The 12,120-nt window shown below is 41.2% G+C and overlaps 1 protein-coding gene across 3 annotated transcripts in view; it reads left to right on the top strand.

The window, feature by feature from the left end:
* The first annotated feature begins 6,463 nt into the window (after nucleotides 1–6,463).
* Nucleotides 6,464–12,120, top strand: part of TBCEL (tubulin folding cofactor E like) — a 38,976-nt gene continuing 33,319 nt past the window's right edge. For 2 of the 3 annotated variants that reach the window (XM_024761924.1, XM_024761928.1), the window contains exon 1: nucleotides 6,464–6,643. The gene's annotated coding sequence lies outside the window, so the exon portion shown is untranslated. Of the gene's footprint in view, nucleotides 8,294–12,120 lie in introns of all 3 variants that reach the window. The other variant, XM_024761925.1, reaches the window with a different exon arrangement.

Here is a 12,120-nt window from a genome sequence, read left to right as displayed (position 1 = left end):
ATAATGCCTAACTATGAAATAAAGTGAATCTGTAATTGAAAACTTTTCATATAAAGAACTCTAGGTCAAAATGGCTTTACCAGAGAACTCAAACAATCATCTAAGGAACAAATGATGCCAATAATACACAAATTTTTGCAGGGAATAGAAAAAGAGAGAATACTTTTTTTTAACTTTAAATTTAATTTTATTTTTATACAGCAGGTTCTTATTAGTTATCTATTTTATACATATTAGTGTGTATATGTCAATCCCAATCTCCCAATTCATCCCACCATCACCACCGCCCCCCCTGGCACTTCCCCCCTTGGTGTCCATACATTTGTTCTCTACATCTGTGTCTCTATTTCTGCCCTGCACACTGGTTCATCTGTACCATTCTTCTAGGTTCCACATATATGCGTTAATATACGATATTTGTTTTTCTCTTTCTGACTTACTTCACTGAAAAAGAGAGAATACTTTTCAACTAATTTTATCAGACCAATAAGAAAAAAACAAACTCAGTAGAATAAAAGGACACATACTCTTCATGAAAGAGAATATCAATTGGCCAATAAGCATAGGAAGAGATACTCAACCACCTTATCATTAAGGAAATGCAAATTAAAATGGAATACGATACTACTACACAACCATCAAAATGACTAAAATTAAAAAGACGCACCATACCAAGTATTGATGAAGACGTGGAAAAATTGTAACTCGTACACTGCTGTCAGAAGTGTAAATTGGCACAGGCACTTTGGAAAACTGTTTGGCTGTCCAATACAGTAGTAGTAATAGTACCACATTTGGTTACTGAGCACTTAAGAGGTAGTAGTAATAGTTAGTACCACATTTGGTTACTGAGCACTTAAGAAGTAGTAGTAATAGTTAGTACCACATTTGGTTACTGAACGCTTAAGAGGTAGTAGTAATAGTTAGTACCACTTTTGCTTATTGAACACTTAAGAGGTAGTAGTAATAGTACCACATTTGGTTATTGAACACTTAAGCTGTGGATAGTACAAATTGTAATAGGGTAAAATACACACTGAATTTTGAAGATTCAATATATGAAAGAATGTAAAATACCTAATTAATAATTTTCATATTGATGACATTAAAATGACATTTTGCATATATTTGAGTAGTAAAGTACATGACTAATATTCATGTTTTAAGTTTTTAATGTGGCTACTAGAAAATTTTAAATTACCTATGTGACTTGATTTGCACTATATTTCTGCTAGACAGTGCTGATCTGAAGCTGTGACCCATCAATTTTACTCCTGAGTATATTCCCAACAGAAACGTGTATATACGTGCACTAAAAATTAAGTACAAGAATGTTCATAGCAGCATTATGCATAAGAGTCAAAAGCCTGAAACAACCCAAACATCCTTCAATAGTGGAACAGATAAATAAATTGTGGTGGATTATAAAATACTATTTAACAACAAAAATGAATAAACTTCAGCTATAGGCAACAACGTGGAAGATTCACCATGTTAAGTGAAGGAAGTCATCTCATTTGATTTCATTTATATAGTTTAAAAATGGAAAAATACGCGATAATATTAGAAGAATAGTAGTTAACTTTGGGGAGAACGGTGGTGTAGTTACTGGGGGGAGACTTTGGGAAACTGGCCTTGTTCTATGACTTGACAGGCTGGTGGTTACATGGGTTTTTGCTTTGTGACAATTCATTGAACTGTTCATGTATGTACAGTTTTCTCTGTGTATATTATACACACAGAAATATAAAAACTAAGAGGGTTTAGTGACGTTTCCAGCAATTTGTTACAAATGATCTTAATAAATGTAAAGCCTCCTTGATAATTAAGCTTCTTACGACTGATCCATTTATGCACATAGCAGAATAAATTGTTTTTATTAAGACCATATTCTGCCCAGTAAGAAAATCCTGATGCTTTCTAATTAGTTCTAGGTATGAGTCTCCAGGTTAAACTAAAAATATTTCTGCCTTTTGCTTGGTCATTAAGCTTGGCATGACAGTCCATTTCCTGACAGATACGTCAATAATGTTGACCAAAATAAAGTACAGAATCTCAGAACTGCAGAATTTAAAGCTATAATGTAGCCTAAAAGTTTTTTGAGTAGTGATTTCTCTGGGAATCTCATGGAAACTATGGTACTTCCTCTTGAAAATATATACATGTAAAATATTATATGTATTCACCATGGTTGTTTATCTAATTCAGGTTATCAGACAGATAAAGCTCTAAGGCAGAAAGAGATCAAGTGACATGGCTGGCTAGTGGGAAAACCAGGACTAGCATTGCAGACTCTCAATTTCGAAACCAGCCATTATTCTTTCAAGTGAAGCAGTTGTTTTTCTCTTCCCCTGTGTTCCCATTTGTGTACTGATACTGTTCATACTGAATTCTCATATAATTCTGTCCTTATCCTTTTGCCTACTTGGGAGAGGTCTTCAGCTAAGAAGATGACTCCCTAAATCCCCTTTTAAAATAATAGACATTTAACTGTCCTGTATCACTGCTATTTGGGCATATGCATTATCTTTCCAACTACATTTTAGGGACGATGCCTTATCGGTCTTTGTTTTCCCCAAACCACCTAGCTAGGTGAAAGACATACATCCATTATAAAATAACCATTTGTTGAATTAGAAGAACATGCAAAAATCTGACTGAAACTTCCTGTTGAACTATAGCCCATCATTACTATATCCCATTATTATGAACTCAGATTCTGGTGTCAGACTACCTAAATATGAATTCAGCCTCTGCCATTTACTAACTGTATGTTGCTGGGTATATCACTTAACCTGAGTCTTACCTGGCAAATCTGATGGCACCAAATGTACTTCACAAAAATCATTGTAAGGGACTTCCCGGGTGGCACACTGGTTATGAATCTGCCTGCCAACGCAGGGGACACAGGTTCAAGCCCTGGTCCGGGAAGATCCCACATGCCACGGAGCAACTAAGCCCGTGCGCCACAACTACTGAGCTTGAGCTCTAGAGTCCGTGAGCCACAACTACTGAGCCTGTGTGCCACAACTGCTGAAGCCCGCGCGCTTAGAGCTCATGCTCCACAACAAGAGAAGCCAACGCAATGAGAAGCCTGTGCACTGCAACGAAGAGTAGCCCCCGCTCGCCACAACTAGAGAGAAAGCCCATGCGCAGCAACGAAGACCCAATGCAGCCAAAAATAAATTAATTAATTTAAAAAAATCTTTGTGAGGATTAAAGGAAATAATCTATGTGAAATATCTGGGGCATGTTTGGCACATAATAAAAACTCAGAAAGTAGCTATGATTATTGTTATAGCATACTCAGCCCTGAATTAAAGAGCTGGATGGAGGACCATAGACTTAGAATCTTAGAATTGGACTAGTTGACTAGTTAACTAGTCCAACTGATCCAGGAATTATTTATACAACATTCTAACAGATTTCCCCTTTGCTTAACCTATCCCAGTCTTTGCTTAACCTATCCCAGTAACGGTGAACTCATTAGAACCGACTAAAGCACTCCAATTCTTCAGAAGTCCTTCCTTATTATTAGCTTGAACTATATGAAATTGCTGTTTGTAGGTCAAAACAATTAAATTACCAACAATTACTATTAAAATGACCAGAAATTTGCCTTTCTGTTACTTTCTCTCATTTTACTTCCCTATCAACTGTCTCCTTGTCTATAACGGTCCTTTAGGGATAATAGGGAATCAACTGTGAACAAGATGGATCTAGCTCCTGCCTTCATTAAGGCTTATGTGCTAGTCAAGCAGACAAGAAAATAAGCAAATATATAATTTTCCGTCTCAAGGAGGTGGAAAAATAATGTTTCAAGCAAAGGGTTCAGCGAAGCAAATTCCCAAAGAACTTACACATGAGGGCTTGAGAGTCTAGAGCAGCACTGCCCAAGAGAACTTTCTGTGATGATGAAAATAGTCTATATTGTCAGTGTCCAATATGATAGTCCTAGTCACATATAGCTACTGAGCACCTGAAATGTGGCTAGTGTTATGTGACTCAGGAAATGCAATTTTAATTCATTTAAATTTAAATAACCACATACGGCTAGTGCCTACCAGATTGAACAGGGCAGTATAGAATAAGAGCAGACAGGGAAGAACACGATCACACATGAGTTTTAGAAAGATAATTCTGCCTATCTTGTGGAGATAGACCAGGGATAGGTAGAGACATTGATCTTGTCTTTAGGAGTTTTCACTATAAGGGGAGAGAAGGGAATGAAAGAAAATTAAGTCAAGGATATCTCAAAGAAACATGGAAGCATACACAGTCATCTCTCGATATCTGTGGGGGATTGTTCCAGGACCTTTGCAGACACTAATCTCCGCAGATGCTGGAGTCCCTTATATAAAATGGTGTAGTATTTGCAAATAACCCACACACATCATCCAGTATACTTTAAATCATCTCTAGATTACTTATATTACCTAATATAGTATAAGCGCTATGTAAATAGTGCCATGTAAATAGTTGCCTGTGCACAACAAATGCAAGTTTTGCTTTTTGGAACTTTCTGGAATTTTCTTTTTTCTGAATATTCTCTACCTGCGATTGGTTGAACCCGTGGATATGGAACCCCAGGGGTACGGAGGGCTGACTGTAACTAATCACACCCAATCATATACATTACTCATATATGTAGTTATATACATTGTACACAGAATTTGTTAACAGTAATGACCCACGGCTCTTGCCTTTCTTCCTAGTTGCTCACAGGACATCTAACTTCCTGCGTATTTCTGGGTGTCCCCGAGGGTACCTGAGCTCACAAGTAAGTCTATCAGTGAAGTATCCATGCAGCATCCGCCTCACTCTTCTTCCTCTGTGCATAGTCTACTCAGCTCTTCTCATGATCCTTGCCACTGAGGCGACTTTAGATGTTGGTTATGCCAACAATCCTGATGCTTCCAAAGCCATCCATCCTAAGGTGCCAGAAAGATGCTCTGTTCTCTGAAGAAGGAGGAGGGAGGCCCCCACCTCAGCAACCTAAGCCCCACTGCTTGGCTCACCCTCCCCATGATCCTCAGAGCAGTTTCTTTTTTTTTGTGGTACGCGGGCTTGTCACCGTTGTGGCCCCTCCTGTTGCGGAGCACAGGCTCCCGATGTGCAGGCTCAGCGGCCATGGCCCACGGGCCCAGCCACTCCGCAGCATGTGGGATCCTCCCGGACCGGGGCATGAACCCGTGTCCCCTGCATCGGCAGGCGGACTCTCAACCACTGTGCCACTAGGGAAGCCCCAGAATAGTTTCTTTAATTATCTCTTTCAGGCTTTTTTTTTTTTTTCAAATTTCCCTAAGCCCTACCAATGGGACAAATCAAGACAAAATACAATAAGAAAAGTAAGTCCCCAGGAACTGCCACGGAGTCCCTTGTAAAGAATTTTGTCTTCCCCACTCTATGAGCCAATAAATACACACGCATGCACATCACAACCCCTCACCTCTCCCTGACACACACTACACGAAAGCACACACAACTTATGCACATAGACCTTCTCAACTCCTAGTGCTTCAGCTAAAATATCCTTATAAGGCTGAATTCTCTTCAGGATCAGCCAGCACCATCCCTATTTCATGTACATTCCTGTAAAAGAAATGGTCAGAGAAGTACTAAGCAATCACAGCTAAACAGTAAGACATAACATGTATGGAGCTGGAGCAATAGTATGGCATAATGTGAAATGCATGGATTTGACTTTCGTGCCAGATTGACCTGAATTCCAATCTCAGCCTGGTCATTTTTACTAATGGTCTTGGGCAGATCACTTAACCTCTATGAAGTTCAGTTTTGAATTCTATAAAATACCTACTTTGGGAAGGTGGTAAAAATTAGAAGTGGCATATGTACAGCGCCTGTTATCTGGAAGGGGCTCAATAAGGCGAAGATGCTATTACTACGAAGGTGTTGGAGCACCGAAAGCTCAGGATGCCACAGGCCCTGTGAAGAGGACACAGAATAAAGGCCAGAGTGCTACCGCATCCACACACAAAAGCATCTTGGGACTGTATTAGATTACAGCCTAGAGCTCGCTATTGAGGACACTGAAGACAGAGACAGTAAGTGAATTGATCAGGGTCACACGGCAAACTAGTGACAGAATCAGGACAAAATCCTAAGTAAGTCTGGAAGGTTCAACTTAATGCTCCTTTTCTGTAAGACAGCACCCTCGCAGAGGCCCGGGCTCTGCTCTGACCTGCCCCTATTCCACTCTGATTTGACAATTTGTACTCATCCTTTGCACCCAGGGTGTCCCCTCATGACGGGCAAGAGAAAGAGCAGATGAGGTGTGTTTCTAGGGTCGACCAGGCCGGCACAGACATCCCCGTCGCCATGGCAACCCCAGCTCGGTCGGGGAGGACCCGCTCCTCCGGCGCCCCCTCCCATTCACGCAGCGGACGTGACACGTGCGACGGGGTCACGTGTTGTTGTTGGGCCGGGAAAGCTGCTTCCGGGTCAATGCAGGACACTGGGCTCCGGCGGCCGGAGTGGGGGACGAGGTGAAGCGGATCCGGTCTGCAGCCGGCCGGGAGCAGGCCGGAGGCTGAGCGGCGGCCACGGCTGCGGCCGGGAGGGGGGAGGAGAGGCGCAGCCCGAGGAGCCGCCGCAGCAGCTCCCCCGCCTCCCGGGCTGAGGGGTGAGTGGAGCCCGGGCCTGCCGGCTCCTCCGGGTTCTCGAGGCCCGAGGGGCTCCCCTCCGGAGCCGGGGTGCCGTACGAGGAAACAGCGGGAAGAAGTCGGAGCGGGACGAGGCCTGCGTGGGCGAAGGGGAGGATGGGACATCTGCCCGGTCGGAGGGAAGATGGGGCCGGGCCTGGGCTGAGGCGGCGCGGGGAGGGCCTGGGTTGGGAGAGGGAGTCGGGGCCCGGGTTGGCGTCTTGGGGGAGCCTGTCCGAATTCCTGAGAATCCGGACTAATCACTGTGCCCCGGGGTAGTGGGGGATGAGGAGATGCCCCCTGACTGGTAGGAGATGGAGACGACTCGGGGGCTGCTGGGGAAATAGGAAACTTGCCTCAGAACCACTGAAGCAAAAAAAAATATCAAAAAATAAAAAATAAAATAAAGGACGTTTCCCGAGGGAGGTTTGGTGGGGCAAGGAGCGGACTGGCATTCCCAGGCTCTTGGGACTCTAGGCCTGCCCCTTCCGGGGGCTGGTAGAAGGATGCGGTAGTTTAATAAGGACTTTGGGGAGAATCATTTTGACCCCAAGACAATTAACTGACAGTGAGGCGATTGGAGTAGGATGGGGCCTGGGAGGAGGGTACCCCGTCCTGGGATCTGGGAAAGGGGGAGGGTAAGAATCTGTGAGGAGCTTCATTCTCCGCTGAGAATGGGGAGTACAGAGTTCAAGGTCCTCTTCTAGGGAGACATACTGGGAATTGGTGAAGCGAGAAGGAGATTTAATACTGTCTTCTCTTGGGGCACAGTGTTCTAGAAGTTGTAGTTCAGGAAAGTTGGTTGGAAGACTAGAACTGTTTATAGTCAGTGGAGGAAGGAGGAGCTCTACTCTGAAGGTTGCTAAGCTACCAGAAGCTTGTAGGCACCGCCTAGGTCTGTTGTTTGGGGAAGTTAGCAGTTCTTTCAGGTCCAGATACAGGTTTAGTTGAGGCATGTCCCCATTCTTTTTATGCTGCCCTGGAGCTCTTAAATTGGTTTCCACGAGTCCCTCTTGAGCTAAGAGATTATGTGTGGGTTCGGAGGACTAATGAAGACATTCAGCCTTTGAGTCCTGAGGCATTTGACCTAAATCTCTAGGGTAGGAGCTTTCAAACTTTTTGCTCCATAGTTAGAAGCACATTTTACATCGTGATCTAGTACATACCGACAAAAGTTTCACAAAGCAGTATTTACCCTTGTTACTTATGATGCATACTGATCATTTCTATTATATTTCATTCTTTTCCATTAAAAAATGCTGACTAAATCCACTAAATTGTTATGTGGGTCACAAGTTGCAGTTTGACGGACACTCTCGCCAAGGCACATTTCTTTGGCTTCAATTAGTGTCTTCGTGTATGTTTCTAGAGAGCAAGGATGATTACAAGGAGATGGATGGGGAGGTAGAGTGGAGCCCACTTGGTGCCAAGGACTGCTTCATTTGTTTACATATTTATAAGGGGTAGCAAATTGTACCATAATCTTAACCTTTGATAGCTTAATGTTGCCTGATCATTTGTGAAATTTTTGAAATAAGTGTGTGCTTTAATTTTCTCTGTCCTTTGCTGGGTCTGAGAAATATGAGAGGCCTAGTTCCATATAGTTGATTCATCCCTACAGCATCTTTAAGGTAATTTTATTTTAATCTTACAGTGTTAATACACTAATTTTGCTTTTCTGCTGTTTAAAAAATCTCAAGCTGAAACCCATACTTCCTTACTCCAATAATTAATGTATGGTATACTTTTTCTACATGATTAAAGGTGCAGGTTCATGGCTTTAGTAACTTAATCATAAACTTAAGTATAACTTTGATTCAGTTAACATCTTAATTCCCCCCATAAAAATGGCGTTTTCATCTGTTTATAAAATAGGTGAGGTCCTTGTATGAGTAGTAGTATAATAAATGTTAATGAGTGTTGGTAAACCAAGTGAGAGGCCTTCATGTGTTGCCACGTTTAAAGTCCTTTTAAAAGTTGTCACACAGCCTATTGTTACAGGGCGTTGAGTGTCAAATGATGTTGCCTGATTTCAGTAGGTACATTTATAGGATGTATTTAAGACCAGTTTAATAGTTTTAGTTTTTGTTGAGGATGTCTTTGTATTATTTGGAACATGGAATTCAAAGGCACAGCCATTAGGAAAGTCTTGCCCAAATTAAAGTTTACCAGTGGGGCCACATTCTTGATTAGATGCCTTATGAAAGCACTCTTATTATCTTCAAACTTTGTGTGTTATAAAATATATCTTTCTTACCTTTAACTATTGACTATGTCTTGGTCACTGATGAGAGGGGCTGTGCTGGCATGTATAAGCCGTCCTTTAAAAATTACCTTCTAATCAGGTAAATATTTGTTTTAAAATATTTCTCTTTAAAGAATGTTTAAAAGTTTTCTTTTTGTGGTAGGTGTTTGGGACATTAAGGAAGATTCTCATTCATTTCATTTTTCTGGGAATCACGTGTACCTGTCAATAAACAGTTGTGGAGAATTTACCCTGAGTGATTGTGTGTGCTTTTTTATAGTTTTCATTTCTTCTCTTGAACCTCAGACTCTTTAAGTATTTCCACTTATAGCAGGCTCTTTTCCCTTTCTAATATTTGCTTCCAAACTGCTGTGGGTTTGGAAATTAGATGCTTACCTTTGTTAGAACTTTGCGTAGAATGAGATTATATAGCTCTGAATAATGTTGTTTCATTTATATATATGTTAAATACAAAATATATATAAATACTTTTTTTTTTAGTGTATCAACTATGTGACATGTATTTTGGCTGCTCAGAGACCTGTTAGCTGACATCTTAGTCGTGGGCTGTGTTTTAAATAAGTGAACTCTGTATATTTTGGGCCTAGTTGGCTGTACAGAAAAAGTTGTGAAGAGTCATACGAAACTGATAGTAATACAGTTTGGACTTAAGGGGTGAAGAAATCATTTAGCTGTGGTTGTTGCCTTTGCCCTGCATGCAATTCATTGTTGAGGTACCGTTCTCCCCTTTTTCTTTGCCACTGCTGTGTTCTAGCTTTTACCTCTTTGGGATTGGAATGCTAACAGCCTAACTGTTCCCGTTCTCCATCTGCTTGACCTTGCATAGCTTCATCAGAGTACTCTGCCAAAGAGTATTGCTGTAATTTATAATTTCCCTCCTCAGAAACCATTAGCGGTTTCCCAGTGCCAGCACTGAATAAAGCCCATAGTGTTTAGTTTGACGTTGAGGGCATTCTACAGCCTCTACTTTTTACTGACATTATTTTTGCATTCCTAAATGCAGATCCTCTGTTCCTGCCAAGCTGTCTACTCGTCGTACCTTCCTTTGTATGTAACATTATTCCTGAGAGTCTGTGGGAAGCATGTTCCCTTTCTTCATGAAATCCTACTCATCTTCATTTCATTACAGATGATCCTTCTTCCTTGAAGTCTCTCTTGCCGTTTTGTTTATATTGCTTTTCCTGTATTGCTTTGTATTTACTGTTTGTGTATCTTGTTCCTGTCTCTTTTAGATTGTAAACTCATGGAGACAGAAGCTCAAATATACTCAGATCTCTAGGACATCTAGCACACGTTTTATCACAGGATAGTTCATGGTGATCAGAATGAACTATGATCAAGTGAATCAGAATTGATTGAACTAATGGTTAAAATTGCAGATCTCTGGAAGTTCTGCCCTAGACTTACTGAATCAGAATCTAGGAATCTGCCCAGGTGATTCTAGTGTACAGTAAACCTTGAGAATTGCTGACCTAGCCGTGATGCTTTAAAATACAGTAGGTACACATACAGTTTTTTAGCAAATGATGTAAATGAACTCAGCAGTTTCAGTTCAGCATGTTGGTTTAATTTGAGGGCTTTGGAGTCAGGCAGCCTAGATTTGAATCTTCTTTCACTCACTAGCCATCTGACTAGCCTCTCTTTGCTTTAGTTTTCCGATGTGTAAAATGGGGTTAATAATAGTACCTTTTATAAAGGTGTTGTGAGAATTGAATGATGTCACATAAAAAACAGCATACTACAAGGTAAATAGTGAACTTAATAGATATTTTCCGCTTTTGTCACGATGATCATGGTAACAAGGCTCATCAAAGTATGAAACTTGAGAACAGATTGTGTCGGTCATTGGTAAGCAAATCGCTCGTGTTTTCAAGAACTTAGGCTTAACATTTATTTTCCATTTTAGACATAACAGTTGGTGGACCTATATGGTGTTTAGGTTTAAATTCATAAAAATGTGTTTTGCCTTCTTTAGAAGGATTGTTTGATTTCCCCCCCCCCACACACACCCCCTTCATCTCCCTGAAGGATAAAGTGCAGACTTGGAAACAGAGGACCTTAGCCTCTTGCCATCTGGTCCTGCAGGCCCATCTTCATCTCCCAGCCCTTCTCCCTCACACTCCACACCAGCCACACTGCATTTCTCACTTTCACTTATTTGTGCCTTTCCCCCTTATTTTTCATCTAGGAATTCCTGTGACCTCTTTTAAGACTCAGGTTTATGTGTGGCTGACCTTCTTGAAGAGAGTCACTCCCTTGGTGTTTTCAAAGTGCTTTGTCCATACTTATGTATTACCCTTGTGTACATTGGTCGTCTTTTTGGAGGGAAAAGGATTTAGTCCTGGCCTGTGGTCCCAGTACATTGGATATAGTCTACCTCCGGTAGAAGCAGAAGGTGCCTGGGGGTTATTTGACTCATAAGCTCTCCTACTTTTCTGGACTTTCCTACTCAGTTTTCATAATAATAACTACGATTTATTGACCACTTGCTAGGCCAGGTGCAGCTAGATGCTTTAAACACTTTTTCTTTTTTCATTTAAACTTCACAATGACTCTATGAAATAGCTATTAATGGTTTCATTTTACAAATGAGAGAGCAGGCGTAGCGAGGCAAATAACTTGCTCAAATTTCAGCGCAGATTCATAACTGAACTCAGGTTGAATTAGGAGAGTTAAACAGATGCCACACCTCCATAACTCAGGACTCTGGCTATATGAAACTTTCACTAATCATTCGTTAATGGTCCTTAGGAATGTGATCTAGTACTAGTAATGTTGAGAAAAGGCTTCAACTAAAATTCCTCTTAGATTAATGCTTTTCCAGTGATTTTCAAAGTTTCTTTCCATCTGTAATACCTCTCACTGGTTTTCGTGATTTTCATGTCACTGTCAGAAAATACTACTTCATATTTATTCAAAGTAAAAATTCCCTTTTTTGTTCAGCCAACAGATATTCGTTGCCATGCGCCTGACACTGCTTTGTACCACACTGAACTGTACTGACAGATTCCTGCTTTTGTGGGACTTTGGTTCTGGGTGGAGTTTATCACTAAATTAATAGATCGAGATAAGTGCTGTCAAGAATGAAAGAGGGTGAGGTGATAAGTGATTGCTGGTGGCAGTGGTGCCATTTTTTTTTTTTTTTTTTTTTTTTTTTTTTCGGGGAGGGGGGCCCCCCCCTGGTGGGGCCCT

Source organism: Neophocaena asiaeorientalis, unplaced genomic scaffold (assembly GCF_003031525.2).
Source record: "Neophocaena asiaeorientalis asiaeorientalis breed wild unplaced genomic scaffold, Neophocaena_asiaeorientalis_V1.1 scaffold737, whole genome shotgun sequence".
NCBI classification, from domain to species: Eukaryota; Metazoa; Chordata; class Mammalia; order Artiodactyla; family Phocoenidae; genus Neophocaena; species Neophocaena asiaeorientalis.
The sequence above is the reverse complement of the archived record's forward strand: the minus strand, read 5'-3'. Positions and strand labels throughout refer to the sequence as shown.